This window comes from Bufo bufo, chromosome 2 (assembly GCF_905171765.1).
Source record: "Bufo bufo chromosome 2, aBufBuf1.1, whole genome shotgun sequence".
In the NCBI taxonomy this organism is placed as follows: domain Eukaryota; kingdom Metazoa; phylum Chordata; class Amphibia; order Anura; family Bufonidae; genus Bufo; species Bufo bufo.
Window position 1 is genome coordinate 413,677,699 of NC_053390.1, and position 16,796 is coordinate 413,694,494.

Consider the following 16,796-nt stretch of genomic DNA (forward strand, 5'->3'; position numbering starts at 1 on the left):
GCCTTATACTCACCTCCCCGATTCCTGCTGCTGCCATTCTGAAAGTCTTTGGGTCCCCGCTGCACTCCAGTTGCTACTCCTGTCTCAACACGGCTGAGTGGCATTCTCAGTCATTTCCTGTTATATTGAGACAGTAGCTGGAATTGTTGTGCAGCGGGGACCAGAGCACCATCGGAATGGCAGCAATGGGGGATAAAGGGGATGAGTTTTAAGCCAGTTTTGGGGGTTTTCATGGCCATCCAATTTTTTTTGTCTACTGGAATTCCCCTTCCTGTGAATATTCCACGATCATTGGCACATGTAAACATGTGATATGAACGCATAGTACCCGCACTGTATCCTAACCCATTTATTTCAATGGGTCTGTGTACATGAGGTTTTTTTTACGCATCAGTTCTGCGTTGCGTGAAAAACACAGCATGTTCTATATTCTGCGTTTTTCACGCAGCCCTGGCCCCATAGAAGTGAATGGTGCTTCAGTGAAAAACGCATTGCATCCGGAAGCAAGTGCAGATGCAATGTGTTTTTTACTGATGGTTGCTAAGAGATGTTGTTTGTAAACCTTCAGTTTTTTATCACGCGCATGAAAAACGCATCAAAACACATTGCACCCGCGCGGAAAAAACTGAACAACTGAACACAATCGCAAACAAAACTGACTGAACTTGCTTGAAAAATGGTGCAAGTTTCCCTGAACGCATCCTGACCTAATCCGTCATGCTCGTGTAAAAGAGGCCTAAGGCAGTATGCTTTTCATCTTTTGTCGCGATTGCTCATTTGAAAGAGATGATTTGTAAGATTGAAATCTGATTAAAGGAATTACAGCTACACTACATCTCCTTCTGAACATGCCTTTTGTAGACTTTTTGCTTTGCAAAACATCCAGGACGTCAACTGATAACCTCCTGCTCCTTTTTCCTCTCAGCTCATCTTCACTAAATCTATCCCTTTCACTCTTGCAGATTTTTGGGTATCTCTTTATGCTTGGTGGTAAGAGCCTGGCTTTTCTGCAGTAGGACGAACTGAGTTGCATCTCAAGAGTTGCAGTTAGCCTTTGCATGTCTTGCCTCCAGTTGGTATCCTGTGAGTTGTCCTGAATTGAATTACTTCCACTTGTCAAGCTCTCCTTGTTGAGAGATGATTTTTCTTGGGTCTTTAAACTACAATGTAGTTTGGAAGTAGTTTGCAGTAACTTGCCTTTGGTGGCATTGTGGAATTTTGCCCTTTTTTCCCAAATGTCAGCTGATATAGTTTTGTAAGGTGGCGTATAATGTATTGTATTGACTTTTGTCTTTGAACGCTGTCGTGACTTGTTCTGTTCTTGATGAACAGCAGAGTTGTCTTTGGTTCTCAAGATACTTGACCTATCTTCTGTCTCCAAACTGTACTTACTAAAAATTTCATTCAGCATTGTTGTAATTTTGCTATTTCCAGTTAAGACGGCATACCAGAGCACTGTGTGTTTCCATTTATCAGTATGAGTTAACTCACAGTCTAATGCGTTGAGGAACAACGTGACAAGACTTTCTCTGTTGTACATGACTGCATACATCAGGGCATTTCGACCCACCTTGTCACATAAACTTATCTTTGCGCCATGTGTCAGCAGAAGTCTTGCTGATCCCAGTGCCCAGGTCTCTCCATCATGTAGACAGCAGTTTATCAGAGCAGTTCTGCCTTCCTTGTCTTGTAGATTAACATCAACACCTGATACCACAAGAGTTCTTAATAGATAAAAATCTCCTTTAGATAACGCCTTATTTATATCCAATATTGGCAGCATTTTCACAGACAAAAATGGATCCACAGAAGACAGAACGTTTCTATGTCCTCAGTTGTTCATTCAGATGTTGAGTGGTGCACATTATGTTGTAGAACTGCCACTGACAAGCTTCTGTATCACTAGGAGAACTGTTACACCTCTGATGTAATTGATACTGTTGGGAGTGGCTTTGTTGACAGGACATCATTGATTTGCAATAATCTGTTAATTTTGTTTGGCAAAGTTAATAGTAGGTTTGCTTTGTTAAAGCCTGTTCTACAAATCAATGATTAACAGATTAAGGAAACACTAATACTATGTAATATTCTGGTATTACCTGGCAGTACAGGGCTAGCAATGCTTTCAAGCCTTAACGAGGTATTTTAGAAGACCACAAAGGGGTGTAGCAACTCCCTATATTCCAGATTCATCAACACAATACTCACCCTGTTAATGAATGTGCCCTAACCATGGAGATGGGAATAAGGCAGGAGGATTGAGTATGCTAAAATCCAACATGGCCAGTTATTATTTCCCCCAGCATCTGCTATTGGGAGAAAATCGGAGCAACACCAGCACCAGCTAGTCCCCCTGAAATAATGAGTTCAGCAGGTTCACACAACATTCATCTAATGTGTATGGCCACCTTAATAGTCACTAAAGAAGACAGATCCCTGTTTTGACCAGTTTTCAGTGCTATGTCCTTTCAAATGCACTAGTGTGTTCCTATGTGTTCCTAAGTCCCTTTCCTTTGTTCAGTACAGTCTCTTGACTGAACAGCATTCCCATCTGAAAAATGGAGGCTGATGGAGGGACCAGATTCGTCCATCAGCAGCCTCCTTTAAAGGGCATCTGTTATTAGATTTGTACTTATGAAACTATTGCTGAGAAAAATTATTTTTTTATATATGCAAATGAGCAACTAGAAGCAACCTGGTCATTGCCATTACACCTAGAGGCTCTGCTCTCTCTGCAATTGCCGCACCCACTGCACTGTGACTGACAGGACCAGGTGTGTTAACGTTTTCACTACCTGGCCATGTTAGTGTAGAAGGCGTGGCAGTTGCACAGAGAGAAAAGCCTCTAGGAGTACGGGCAACGCCTCAGTTGATCCAAAAGGCTCATTTCTATATTTTAAAACCTTATTTTTCTTAGCAATGCGGGCACATATGAACATGGGACCAACATAGTTGTCTTCAGCTGCCAAGTCCTCATGTAACAGGTCAGCCAGTTTTATAGGTGCAATTCTGCTGATAGATGCCCTTTAAATAACACCGTGCACAGCATTAGAAATTAGCACATGCACAGTGTAGTGCTGTGTGTTATACAGTGTAGACCTATGACTGCCTTTAAGTCTATGAAGAGACAGTGCTCCAGACAAAAAAAAAAACATCAAGGAGCCATCGGCTCCTAATCTGAAAAATTTAGGAGCCAAATGAAATTTTTTAGTCACCAAATTTTTGTTGTAACATAAGGGTCACAAATGGGGTTTTCTTTAGCCTCTTGGATATTAGTTTTTCCATTCATAAACCTCCACATCGAGCGCCCAGCAGCACCTCTGGTGTGACATCACCTGGGCGCATGGTCTTTACTCAGCAGAGGCTCCGTTCCCGCCATGCTGTCCCTGGCACTTTATGAGCAGTCGGCAGTGGCGCGCGCTCCCCTGTTCCATGAATGGCAGTTAAATTAGCGTGCGTATTCATACGCATTAGACATTTTTTAGGGAGAAAAATTGTTTGTACAGGCGTCCATGACACTTGTACAGTCGTTATTGCAACTAGGGATGAGCGAATCGACTTCGAATGAAACATCCGAAGTCGATTTGCATAAAACTTTGTTACCTAATTGCGACCTCTCCCGCTCACCATGTCTGCGATGCTGCATGCTGCATGCCCTAACCCTGCTGTTCTGTCGAGACTCCACCTGAAGCCTGGCAGGTAACAGACATATTTTAATGAGGAGCGCCGTTGGACCTCTCCTGCACATCAGCCGTACTGTGCATACAAAAAGGATGGACTAAGTGCAAAAAATAAAAAAGGGGTGTAAAGTGGTTGTCCCAAATGGCCATTTATTACATAACCACAGGTTAGATAAGCCTGGGGCTACATGGTGACTTTGGTCCCTTGCAGACGAGCTTTACTCCTGCAGCGAGTCCGCAACACAGCACCCGGCCTGACCTTCCAGCACTGACGGGAATCACATAGCATTATATTTGATTTATGATGCTATGTAACCCTTACAGTTCTGGAATGTATTGGATAACACGGACAGCATTATTTCAGTGTTATCCAATGCATTCCAGAACTGTAAGGGTTACATAGCATCATAAATCAATATAATGCTATGTGACCCCCGGCAGCACTGGGAGGTCAGACCGGGAGCTACGTTGCGGACTCGCTGCAGGAGGAACGCTAGTCTGCAAGGGGCCTTTGGCTGTGACAAACATCACATGGCCAGAGATCACAGTGTAGCAATGCAGCATTGCTACTAGTGAGAGGGGTAATTTTGGGACCTGCACATTGTCATGACAGCCCCAATAATTCTCACAACTATAGGGTTGCAATGCGACCCCATTCACTGTCACGATTTGAAACCCTGCACTACACTACGATGATTGGTCGTGCTGGCAACAGTGCATTCCTTTCTTTTTATTTAGCACACAGACATAAAGTGCACCAGGCCCTGTGACAGAATTGCGTAAATCAGATATGAAATCAGTTTCATCTACTAGTGTGAGGAGACATAAAGCCCAGCGTTATGGGGGGCACAGGGCTGTACTGTACAGAGTTTTGTTATTGGATTGCTGTGTGTCTGCTGGATGCAAGACCTTTCTTCTTAAAGCGGCAGAGCAGCGGAGGGGCTAGGCGCAAATAGCGACAAGACTACAAAGTCTTGTCGCCATTTTGCAATTCTAAGTTGCATTGGTGACCATTTTGGTCGCCATCTGGAGCCCTGAGAGACTGTACTAATCAAGAGGGTAGAACTTATGGCACAAACTCAGGCTGGGAGCGTTGCAATGCCACTGCCAAAGAGTCCCCCTAGAAATGGAAGATGGGTTACTGCAGGTTCTGGTAGACTGAGAGTTGTGGCTAGAAGACAAGTCCCACAGTCTGTGGCTCTCCATAATTCATTTGCAGCACTTTCAGAGCGCAAGAGCAACATGGATGATGGCTCAGGCACAGTGGGTGAGGAACAATCATCTCCCATGCCTAAAGTATGCAAGACTGCAGCCAAAGACAAAAAGGAGAAGGTGAGGACTGATAGTAAGCAGCTGTTGGTGGGCGATTCTATCATAAGAGGTGTGAAGTTTGAGGAAAATGGTTTTGTGAGAAGTTTCTCTAGTGCTACCGCTAGTAGGAATAGACGACGTATCCTTAATATTGTTAGGCAAGCAAAGCAGGAAAGGGAGGTGGATGTTATTATCCATCTTGGGACAAATAATCTGGCTTGCAATGAGGTTTCAAAGGTGAAGGAAGCTTTCCACACACTTGGAAATGATATACGGGAGGTTGCATCAACTGTTTCATTCTCTGCAGTTTTGTCTGTGCATAACCTTCAGCATGACAGGAAGATGCGCATTAAGGAATTCAATGTATGGCTTGGTGAATGGTGTCTGAACCAAGGGTTTGGCTTTGTGTCTCATGTTAGCTCTCATTGGAATGAAAAAGAACTGTACAAGAAAGATGGTTTGCATCTTTCTCTCAAGGGAACGAATGTCCTCAGTGAACAGTTCCAAGTATTTGCTAAGGAGCATTTAAACTAGGAAAGGGGGGCAAATGGGTGATAATCCAGCAGTCTGACTGCCCCCCGAACAATGCCAGAAGATGCCAGTAGCACAGAGGTTAAGAAATTACAAGCTCAGAGTCTTGTCTACAAATGCTCGCAGTTTAGGGAATAAGATCAATGAACTTGAGTCTATAATGGCATCTGAGAATATAGATTTAGTGGATGTTACTAGACATGGTTCAATGGGAGTAATGACTGGGATATAACAATACCAGGGTTCTCTCTATATAGGAAAGACAGAGAAGGCAAGCAAGGGGGAGGGGTGGCCCTGTATGTGAAAGATAGCATAAAATCTAATTTAATACAAGTTAGCGAGATCAATTTAGAGTCAGTTTGGGTTTCCTTGCAGCTTGATAATCATAAGGTAACTCGTGTAGGTGTGATATATAGACCACCTAGCCAAGTCAAAGAATTAGATGATCTACTAGTTGAGGAAATAGCTAAAATGTCATTGAAAGTGGAAGTTATCATTATGGGAGACTTTAATCTTCCTGATGTAAACTGGAAAACCAAAAAAGCTAGTTCTGCCAGGAGTACAGATATTCTAAATTCCCTACTGGGATTATCTCTACAGCAAGTAGTTGAGGAGCCAACCCGGAAGGAGGACATTTTAGATTTAGTATTCACAAATGGGAATTTGGTATCTGATATTACTGTAGGGGAAAGCTTGGGATCTAGTGATCACCAGTCAGTGTGGTTTACTATAAGTACAGTGACTGAGTCACACCACACAAAAACAAAAGTTTTAGATTTGAGAAAAACTGACTTTTCTAAAATTTGATCAGTGGTATACGAGTCCCTATCAGATTGGAACAGTTTCAATGGAGTCCAGGAGAAATGGGACTACTTAAAAGTGGCACTATTGAAGGCAACAGATAATTGCATTAGGCTTGTCAGTAAAAGCAAAAAAAGGAAGAGACCACTGTAGTACTCAGCAGAAGTGGCCAAAATCATTAAAAACAAAAAGATAGCATTTAGTAATTATAAAAAATAAAAAAACGAGGATGACCGGAAAATTTATAAGATTAGGCAGAGAGAGGCCAAACAAGTTATAAGAGCTTCTAAAGCACAGGCAGAAGAGAAATTAGCTCAGTCAGTGAAAAAGGCAATAAGACATTCTTCAGATACATATATGAAAAAAGGAAACTAAAACAAGGAATTAACAAATTAAAAACAAAAGAAGGAAGGTATATGGAAGAAGATAAAGAACTAGCTGACTGCCTCTATGAATACTTCTGTTCAGTTTTTACAAAGGAAAATGAAGGAAAAGGACCTCAGTTAGGAAGGAAGACTAATGAATCTTTTGATGCATGTGTCTTTACAGAGGAAGAGGTTCTAAGTCAGCCATCTAAAATTAATACAAATAAGTCACAGGGGCCTGATGGGATACACCCAAAGCTATTAAAAGAGCTTAGCAGTGAACTAGCAAAACCATTAACAGATTTATTTAACCAATCACTGGTAACAGGAGTCGTCCCAGAAGATTGGAAATTAGCAAATGTTGTGCCCATTCACAAGAAAGGTAGTAGGGAGGAAACGGGCAACTATAGGCCAGTAAGCCTGACATCAATAGTGGGGAAATTAATGGAAACCATACTTAAGGAGAGGATTGTGGAACATCTAAAATCCCATGGATTGAAAGATGAAAAACAGCATGGGTTTACTTAAGGGAGATCATGTCAAACTAATCTTATTGATTTTTTTGATTGGGTGACTAAAATAATAGATGGCGGAGGTGCAGTAGACATCGCTTATCTAGACTTTAGTAAGGCTTTTGATACTGTCCCACATAGAAGGCTTATCAATAAATTGCAGTCTTTGGGCTTTGACTCCCATATTGTTGAATGGATTAGGCAGTGGCTGAGGGACAGACAACAGAGGGTTGTAGTCAATGGAGTATATTCAGACCATGGTCTTGATACCAGTGGGCAGTGGCGTACTGCCAATATAGGCAGACCACGCAGCTGCTATGGGGCCCGTGGCACGGAGGGGCCCGGAGCACATGTCCCGCGGCCGCGACCTTCCTCTGACTTGTCCAGGCCCAGGCACTGATGCACTGACTGCTCACTGGCCAATCAGCATTTAGCAGTGCAAAGCTCCTGCTGATTGGCCAGTGTATCGCTAGCAGCAGGAGCAGCGCAGCAGGCTCAAGCATGCGGCCGTCTTTGCATCCCCCATCACATGGATGAACACATCCAGCGATGTGGGGGGGCAGTGAATAGCAGACCATGATGGGAACGAATCTCCTTAGCATCGCGGGTGATGCTAGGGAGACTCATTTCCGTTGCAGCCTGCTATTGACTGTACCCACCCCCGTCGGACATAAGTATTATCTGTATATGGTGCCCAGGCATTTTGGGGGGCATAAAAGGGGTTGGATAATTCCTTTAACCCTTAGGATACCGGAGGTTTTTTCGTTTTTGCATTTTCATTTTTCTTCCCTATCTTCCTTGAGCCATCATTTTTTTTTTTTTTCCATTCACATATCCATATGAGGGCTTATTTTATGCGGGACAAGTTGTACTTTAATATAGTATACAATGTAGTGGGAAGCGGGTAAAAGATTCCAAATGGGTTGGAATTGGAAAAAAAAACGCAATTCCTCTACCATTTTACGGGTTTTGTTCCTACTGTGTTCCTTTTGCTGCAAAACTGACCTGTGACCTTCATTCTCTTGGTAAGTAGGATACCACATATTTATAGGTTGTTTATGTCTAAATAATGTAAAAATAAATAAAAACTTAAACCCCCATAACTTTTTATAGTTATATCTACATTGTATTTTTCTATTAGCAAATGGGGTGTGGCAGGGGAGGAGCCAGGGCAGTAAGTGGGTGGGCCAGGGATGGGTAGTGGGCAGAGTTAGGGGGCCCAATTCAGATTCTTGCTATGGGGCCCAATGATTTCCATGTACACCCTTGCCAGTGGGGTACCTCAGGGATCTGTTCTGGGACCCATATTGTTTAATATCTTTATCAGTGAAATTGCAGAAGGCCTCGATGGTAAGGTTGGTTTTTGCTGATAACACAAAGATTTGTAACAGGGTTGATGTTCCTGGAGGGATACACCAAATGGAAAACGATTTAGGAAAACAAGAGGAATGGTCAAAAATCTGGCAACTAAAATTTAATGTTGATAAGTGCAAGATAATGCACCTGGGGCGTAAAAACCCAAGAGCACAATATAAAATCAGTGATACAGTCCTAACCTCAGTATCTGAGGAAAGTATTTAGGGGTCATTATTTCAGAAGACTTAAAGGTAGGCAGACAATGTCATAGAGCAGCAGGAAATGCTAGCAGAATGCTTGGGTGTATAGGGAGAGGCATTACCAGTAGAAAGAGGGAGGTGCTCATGCCGCTCTACAGAGCACTAGTGAGACCTCATTTGGAGTATTGTGCTCAGTACTGGAGACCATATCTCCAGAAGGATATTGATACTTTGGAGAGAGTTCAGAGAAGAGCTACTAAACTAGTACATGGATTGCAGGATAAAACTTACCAGGAAAGATTAAAGGACCTTAACATGTATAGCTTGGAAGAAAGACGAGACAGAGGGGATATGATAGAAACTTTTAAATACATAAAGGGAATCAACAAGGTAAAAGAGGAAAGAATATTTAAAAGAAGAAAAACTGCTACAAGAGGACATAGTTTTAAATTAGAGGGGCAAAGGTTTAAAAGTAATATCAGGAAGTATTACTTTACTGAGTAGTGGATGCATGGAATAGCCTTCCTGCAGAAGTGGTAGCTGCAAATACAGTGAAGGAGTTTAAGCATGCATGGGATAAGCATACGGCCATCCTTCATATAAGATAGGGCCAGGGGCTATTCATAGTATTCAGTATATTGGGCAGACTAGATGGGCCAAATGGTTCTTATCTGCCGACACATTCTATGTTTCTATGTATAAAGTCATCGGTCCTGATTCCCTAACATTATCTGAGCAAGTGTATTAAATAGCACATTAACAGCACTTTTGGGAAAATACTTGAATGCCAGAGGGAGGATGAAGCACAAAATAAGATTTGAAAGCAAGAGTGAAAATAGGGGTTAAGAACAGATAAGAAAACACTGTCACGTGCAAGAAAAGGTTACATTTGGAGTGGTATCTGTAAATAAGTAAAGAGCACACAGGGAGTAGGTTCTAAACAGGAACCATTAAATTTTTCGGATTTTCATATTGATGGACTATCCTTAGGAAAGGTCATCAATATCAGATTGGTGGGGATCCGACTCCCGGCACCCCCACCAATCAGCTGTTTAAAGAGGCTGCATCACTCGTTCGAGATTGCAGCAGCACTTGTAATTACTGCTCTTCTGGCCCATGGCAGTAGTTACACTTACACTCCTTCCCATTCAATTGAATGCGACAGAGGAGAAGTAATTACTCCTGCTTGCCGCTGCAATCTCGATGGTGAGCAGATAAACAGTGAAGAGAATGGAGTGCTTGCAAGAGCGTTGTGTTCTCTTCAAATAGCGTTGTGTTCTCTTCCGGGAGGTGTTGGAAAGGGGGGCCCCCTTTCGTGTCACATGACGCTGAGACCCAGGGGTGTCGAGCCGTCATGCCCAGGCTCTGGAACTGCTGTCGGTATGAGACGGCCAGGTTCGATCTCATAGCTGGTTCTCTCGCTTAAACCAACAAATTGTATCTTTCTACCTTCTCTTGCCGGCGGGAGGAGAGGGGGTCTCGTGCCCGGGCCCCGTGGGACTGCCGGGGGGACAACCCCTCCAGCTTGTCTGTACCACCTTCCCTCCGGGAATGGCAGAGGGGGGGAAATCAGAAATTCTTACCCGCCTACGGTGCTCCTTTCCTGGGTAGACATTTCCAAAAAACCCCCTGAATCTGTGGAAGTCTTGCCTCCCAGCCGACACCTCGGATGTCATGGAACTGATGGTGGGATCAAAACACCCTGCACACCCCCCAGGGTTTTTCTACCTTCTTCCGGGAGGTGTTGGAAAGGGGGGCCCCCTCTCGTGTCACATGACGCTGAGACCCAGGGGTGTCGAGCCGTCCTGCCCAGGCTCTGGAACTGCTGTCGGTAAGAGACAGCCAGGTTTGATCTCATAGCTGGTTCTCTTTCTCAAAACGGCCAAACGGACACACTTATGGAAGTTCAGCCCGGCGGGTCAAAGTCAGACCTTGTTACCCGATTTGACTTCCATAACCCCTGGATACATTTTTCACAAAGTCCCCCTGAATCATGGAAGTTCAGCCCAGCGGTCCCCTTTCAAGCTAGGGATCCAAGACTTGCAGGGATGGTAGAGGGGGACTTGGGCTCCAAGAGGACACCTCCAGCTTGTCTGTACCACCTTCCGTCCATGAATGGCAGAGGGACAAAATCGGAAAATGTTACCGGATTTGACTTCCATAACCCCTGGATACATTTTTCACAAAGTCCCCCTCATCCATGGAAGTTCAGCCCGGCGGCTTCCCTTGGAGCTAGGGATCCCAGACTTGCAGGGATGGTAGAAGGGGACTTGGGCTCCAAGAGGAGACCTCCAGCCTGTCTGTACCATCTTCCCTCCATGAATGGCAGAGGGGCAAAATCGGAAAATGTTACCCGATTTGACTTCCATAACCCCTGGATACATTTTTCACAAAGTCCCCCTCATCCATGGAAGTTCAGCCCGGCGGCTTCCCTTGGAGCTAGGGATCCCAGACTTGCAGGGATGGTAGAAGGGGACTTGGGCTCCGAGAGGAGACCTCCAGCTTGTCTGTACCACCTTCCCTCTGGGAATGGCAGAGGGGGGAAATCAGAAATTCTTACCCGCCTACGGTGCTCCTTTCCTGGGCAGACATTTCCAAAAATCCCCCCTGAATCTGTGGAAGTCTTGCCTCCCAGCCGACACCTCGGATGTCATGGAACTGATGGTGGGATCAAATCACCCTGTCCACCCCCCAGGGTCTCTCTACCTTCTTCCGGGAGGTGTTGGAAAGGGGGGCCCCCTCTCGTGTCACATGACGCTGAGACCCAGGGGTCTCGAGCCGTCATGCCCAGCCTCTGGAACTGCTGTCGGTAAGAGACAGCCAGGTTTGATCTCATAGCTGGTTCTCTTTCTCAAAACGGCCAAACGGACATCCTTATGGAAGTTCAGCCCGGCGGGTCAAAGTCGGACCTTGTTACCCGATTTGACTTCCATAACCCCCGGATACATTTTGCACAAAGTCCCACTGAATCATGGAAGTTCAGCCCAGCGGCCCCCTTTCAAGGTAGGGATCCCAGACTTGCAGGGATGGTAGAAGGGGACTTGGGCTCCAAGAGGACACCTCCAGCTTGTCTGTACCATCTTCCCTCCATGGATGGCAGAGGGGCAAAATCGGAAAATGTTACCCGATTTGACTTCCATAACCCCCGGATACATTTTGCACAAAGTCCCCCTGAATCATGGAAGTTCAGCCCAGCGGCCCCCTTTCAAGGTAGGGATCCCAGACTTGCAGGGATGGTAGAAGGGGACTTGGGCTCCGAGAGGAGACCTCCAGCTTGTCTGTACCACCTTCCCTCCATGAATGGCAGAGGGACAAAATCGGAAAATGTTACCCGATTTGACTTCCATAACCCCTGGATACATTTTTCACAAAGTCCCCCTCATCCATGGAAGTTCAGCCCGGCGGCTTCCCTTGGAGCTAGGGATCCCAGACTTGCAGGGATGGTAGAAGGGGACTTGGGCTCCGAGAGGAGACCTCCAGCTTGTCTGTACCACCTTCCCTCTGGGAATGGCAGAGGGGGGAAATCAGAAATTCTTACCCGCCTACGGTGCTCCTTTCCTGGGCAGACATTTCCAAAAATCCCCCCTGAATCTGTGGAAGTCTTGCCTCCCAGCCGACACCTCGGATGTCATGGAACTGATGGTGGGATCAAATCACCCTGTCCACCCCCCAGGGTCTCTCTACCTTCTTCCGGGAGGTGTTGGAAAGGGGGGCCCCCTCTCGTGTCACATGACACTGAGACCCAGGGGTCTCGAGCCGTCATGCCCAGCCTCTGGAACTGCTGTCGGTAAGAGACAGCCAGGTTTGATCTCATAGCTGGTTCTCTTTCTCAAAACGGCCAAACGGACATCCTTATGGAAGTTCAGCCCGGCGGGTCAAAGTCGGACCTTGTTACCCGATTTGACTTCCATAACCCCCGGATACATTTTTCACAAAGTCCCCCTGAATCATGGAAGTTCAGCCCAGCGGCCCCCTTTCAAGGTAGGGATCCCAGACTTGCAGGGATGGTAGAAGGGGACTTGGGCTCCAAGAGGACACCTCCAGCTTGTCTGTACCATCTTCCCTCCATGAATGGCAGAGGGGCAAAATCGGAAAATGTTACCCGATTTGACTTCCATAACCCCTGGATACATTTTTCACAAAGTCCCCCTGAATCATGGAAGTTCAGCCCAGAGTCCTTCTTTCAAGCTAGGGATCCAAGACTCGCAGGGATGGTAGAAGGGGACTTGGGCTCCAAGAGGAGACCTCCAGCCTGTCTGTACCATCTTCCCTCCATGAATGGCAGAGGGGCAAAATCGGAAAATGTTACCCGATTTGACTTCCATAACCCCCGGATACATTTTGCACAAAGTCCCCCTGAATCATGGAAGTTCAGCCCAGCGGCCCCCTTTCAAGGTAGGGATCCCAGACTTGCAGGGATGGTAGAAGGGGACTTGGGCTCCAAGAGGAGACCTCCAGCCTGTCTGTACCATCTTCCCTCCATGAATGACAGAAGGGCAAAATCGGAAAATGTTACCCGATTTGACTTCCATAACCCCTGGATACATTTTTCACAAAGTCCCCCTCATTCATGGAAGTTCAGCCCAGCGGCTTCCCTTGGAGCTAGGGATCCCAGACTTGCAGGGATGGTAGAAGGGGACTTGGGCTCCGAGAGGAGACCTCCAGCTTGTCTGTACCACCTTCCCTCCATGAATGGCAGAGGGGCAAAATCTGAAAATGTTACCCGATTTGACTTCCATAACCCCTGGATACATTTTGCACAAAGTCCCCCTGAATCATGGAAGTTCAGCCCAGAGCCCTTCTTTCAAGCTAGGGATCCAAGACTTGCAGGGATGGTAGAAGGGGACTTGGGCTCCAAGAGGAGACCTCCAGCCTGTCTGTACCATCTTCCCCCCATGAATGGCAGAGGGGCAAAATCGGAAAATGTTACCCGATTTGACTTCCATAACCCCTGGATACATTTTGCACAAAGTCCCCCTGAATCATGGAAGTTCAGCCCAGAGCCCTTCTTTCAAGCTAGGGATCCAAGACTTGCAGGGATGGTAGAAGGTGACTTGGGCTCCAAGAGGAGACCTCCAGCCTGTCTGTACCATCTTCCCTCCATGAATGGCCGAGGGGCAAAATCGGAAAATGTTACCCGATTTGACTTCCATAGCCCCTGGATACATTTTGCACAAAGTCCCCCTGAATCATGGAAGTTCAGCCCAGCAAAATGTATCCGGGGGTTATGGAAGTCAAATCGGGTAACAAGGTCCGACTTTGACCCGCCGGGCTGAACTTCCATGATTCAGGGGGACTTTGTGCAAAATGTATCCAGGGGCTATGGAAGTCAAATCGGGTAACATTTTCCGATTTTGCCCCTCTGCCATTCATGGAGGAAAGATGGTACAGACAGGCTGGAGGTCTCCTCTTGGAGCCCAAGTCCCCTTCTACCATCCCTGCAAGTCTTGGATCCCTAGCTTGAAAGAAGGGCTCTGGGCTGAACTTCCATGATTCAGGGGGACTTTGTGCAAAATGTATCCAGGGGCTATGGAAGTCAAATCGGGTAACATTTTCCGATTTTGCCCCTCTGCCATTCATGGAGGGAAATAGCTATTCTCTTCAAATAGCTGCTCCTTCTTTAGCTGTAGAAGTACTGGCAGACTTTTGACAGATATGCTGTCCATCCGTGCACTTGTCAGCTTTGGGAAGTTGAGTTGGGGATCAGTTATAGTTCTAGATGGTTTTCTAGTATACTACATAGTTGTGTTATTCACTGTCTTCAAGTAATGCCATGTTTTGTGTTATCTTAATAGTTGCAATTCATCATGGATAAAACCGAATTTTCATTTGACTTCTTAATTTAATCCCTGTTTGGAGCAAATGCAATTGTTGATCACATTCCATCCACTTTAGTCTCCCAACTTCATTGCCTTCAGGAATTGTTTTATTCTTATTTACCCTTTGTAGCAATAGAATTAAAATTTTTGTGTATATGTGACCACTCTGTGAACAAAGGCCATAAACCGTGGATTAGCTGTTAAGGTAGAAATCTGAGCCTCTTCGGCTGGAATACAAATGAGCTCCCCAGTCACATAAAATAAAAATATATATACACAATGGTAAGTCCAGGTGGGCAGATTTACATTCAGATTTGTCATGGATTTTGCTGCAGATTTGGAAATCTACAAACTGAAAAGAATGGCGTGGTATTAAACAGGCAGGAAGTGCTCAAACGCACATGCAGTTGTGCATATATATACGATCCCCAGCAAAAATGCATACACTGGAAGATGCCCGCAGCGAACCACAAGTACCAAAATAGACATCCTACCCAAGATAGAAATTATGTGGATGTGATAATCAATATAACAATATAACAAAATAATAGCAAAGACAGGAGCACTCTGCGGTCTTACTAAACCCTCAAACTGATTTTAAAATTGAGAGATTAGCCAACATCTCCTACTAGGAGGACATGTCTGAGCCCGAGCACCGCGCCAAGGTTTCTCAAGTTGCTCGGGACCTAACACTCACCTACCTGTGCCATGTGGGCAATACCAGGAGCCAGTGGGCAAATTACAGGAGCATGAGGCCGACTCACAAACAACTCACCAGTTACCTCCAGCATGTAACCATGCTAGCAATGGGAGGAGGGAGGAGTCTGCGAGTCCCACTCAAGACTGGCTGGTATGTCCCAGGCCTCACAGGTGAACCTAAATGTAGCCTGTGGATGGAAAACAGGCACATTTAAATTGGAGTTCAGGCATCTCTATATATGCACCTGTCTTTGCTATTATTTTGTTATATTGTTATATTGATTATCACATCCACATAATTGCTATCTTGTGTAGGATGTCTATTGTGGTACTTGTGGTTCGCTGCGGGCATCCTCCACTGTATGCATTTTTGCTGGGGATCGTCATTAGCAACGGGCCACAAGTGTCAATACCTGCCTCCCCATACAACTCCCTTTACTGTGTCACAATATATATACAGTCAGGTCTATAAATATTGGGACATCGACACAATTCTAACATTTTAGGCTCTATACACCACCACAATGGATTTGAAATGAAACGAACAAGATGTGCTTTAACTGCAGACTGTCAGCTTTAATTTGAGGGTATTTACATCCAAATCAGGTGAACGGTGTAGGAATTACAACAGTTTGCATATGTGCCTCCCACTTGTTAAGGGACCAAAAGTAATGGGACAATTGGCTCCTCGGCTGTTCCATGGCCAGGTGTGTGTTATTCCCTCATTATCCCAATTACAATGAGCAGATAAAAGGTTCAGAGTTCATTTCAAGTGTGCTATTTGCATTTGGAATCTGTTGCTGTCAACTCTCAAGATCAGTGAAACAAGAATAGTAGATAGAGGTAAAAAATGAACCTTATATAAAGCGGCGCTGCTGCAGAAGACAGGACTCAAGTAGGTAAAATAAAGCGGGTCTTTATTTGTATAAGTCTACGCGTTTCAGGGGCGGACTGCCCCCTTCATCAGGACAATAGGTCTGTACCGTACAGACCTATTGTCCTGATGAAGGGGGCAGTCCGCCCCTGAAAACGGCAGGATGAATTCTGAAGTGTCAACGCTAGTGTGAAAGTAGCCTCATTTACGTGTACGGGTTCTGTATGTAGTCCTTTTTAAAGGGGTTGTCCGGGCTTTTTCTATTGATAACCTATCCTCAAGATAGGTCATCAATATCAGATCGGTCTGACACCCGGCACCCCCATCGATCAGCTGTTTGAGGAGACGGCACGCGTAGTGTGTACATGCCGTCTCCCTTGTCTCTTTCTGTCTGCTTCTGCTGTTCCATAGACATACAGCAGTGAGCAGGAGAGAAGGGAAACAGCACGTGTGCACTGCTCCGTCTCCTCGTACAGCTGATATTGATGATCTATCTTAAGGGTATGTCATCAATATAAAAAGCCCGGACAACCCCTTTAAAAAGGACTACATACAGAACCCCTACACGTAAATGAGGCTACTTTCACACTAGCGTTTTTGCTGGATCCGGCAGGGTTCACCAAAAACGCTTCCGTTACTGATAATACA

General features: G+C 45.3%; 1 protein-coding gene across 3 annotated transcripts in view; it reads right to left on the reverse strand.

The window, feature by feature from the left end:
* Nucleotides 1-419: 419 nt before the first annotated feature.
* Nucleotides 420-16,796, reverse strand: part of HEMGN (hemogen) — a 36,085-nt gene continuing 19,708 nt past the window's right edge. For all 3 annotated transcript variants that reach the window (XM_040417291.1, XM_040417292.1, XM_040417294.1), the window contains one exon: nt 420-431. The gene's annotated coding sequence lies outside the window, so the exon portion shown is untranslated. The remainder of the gene's footprint in view (nt 432-16,796) is intronic.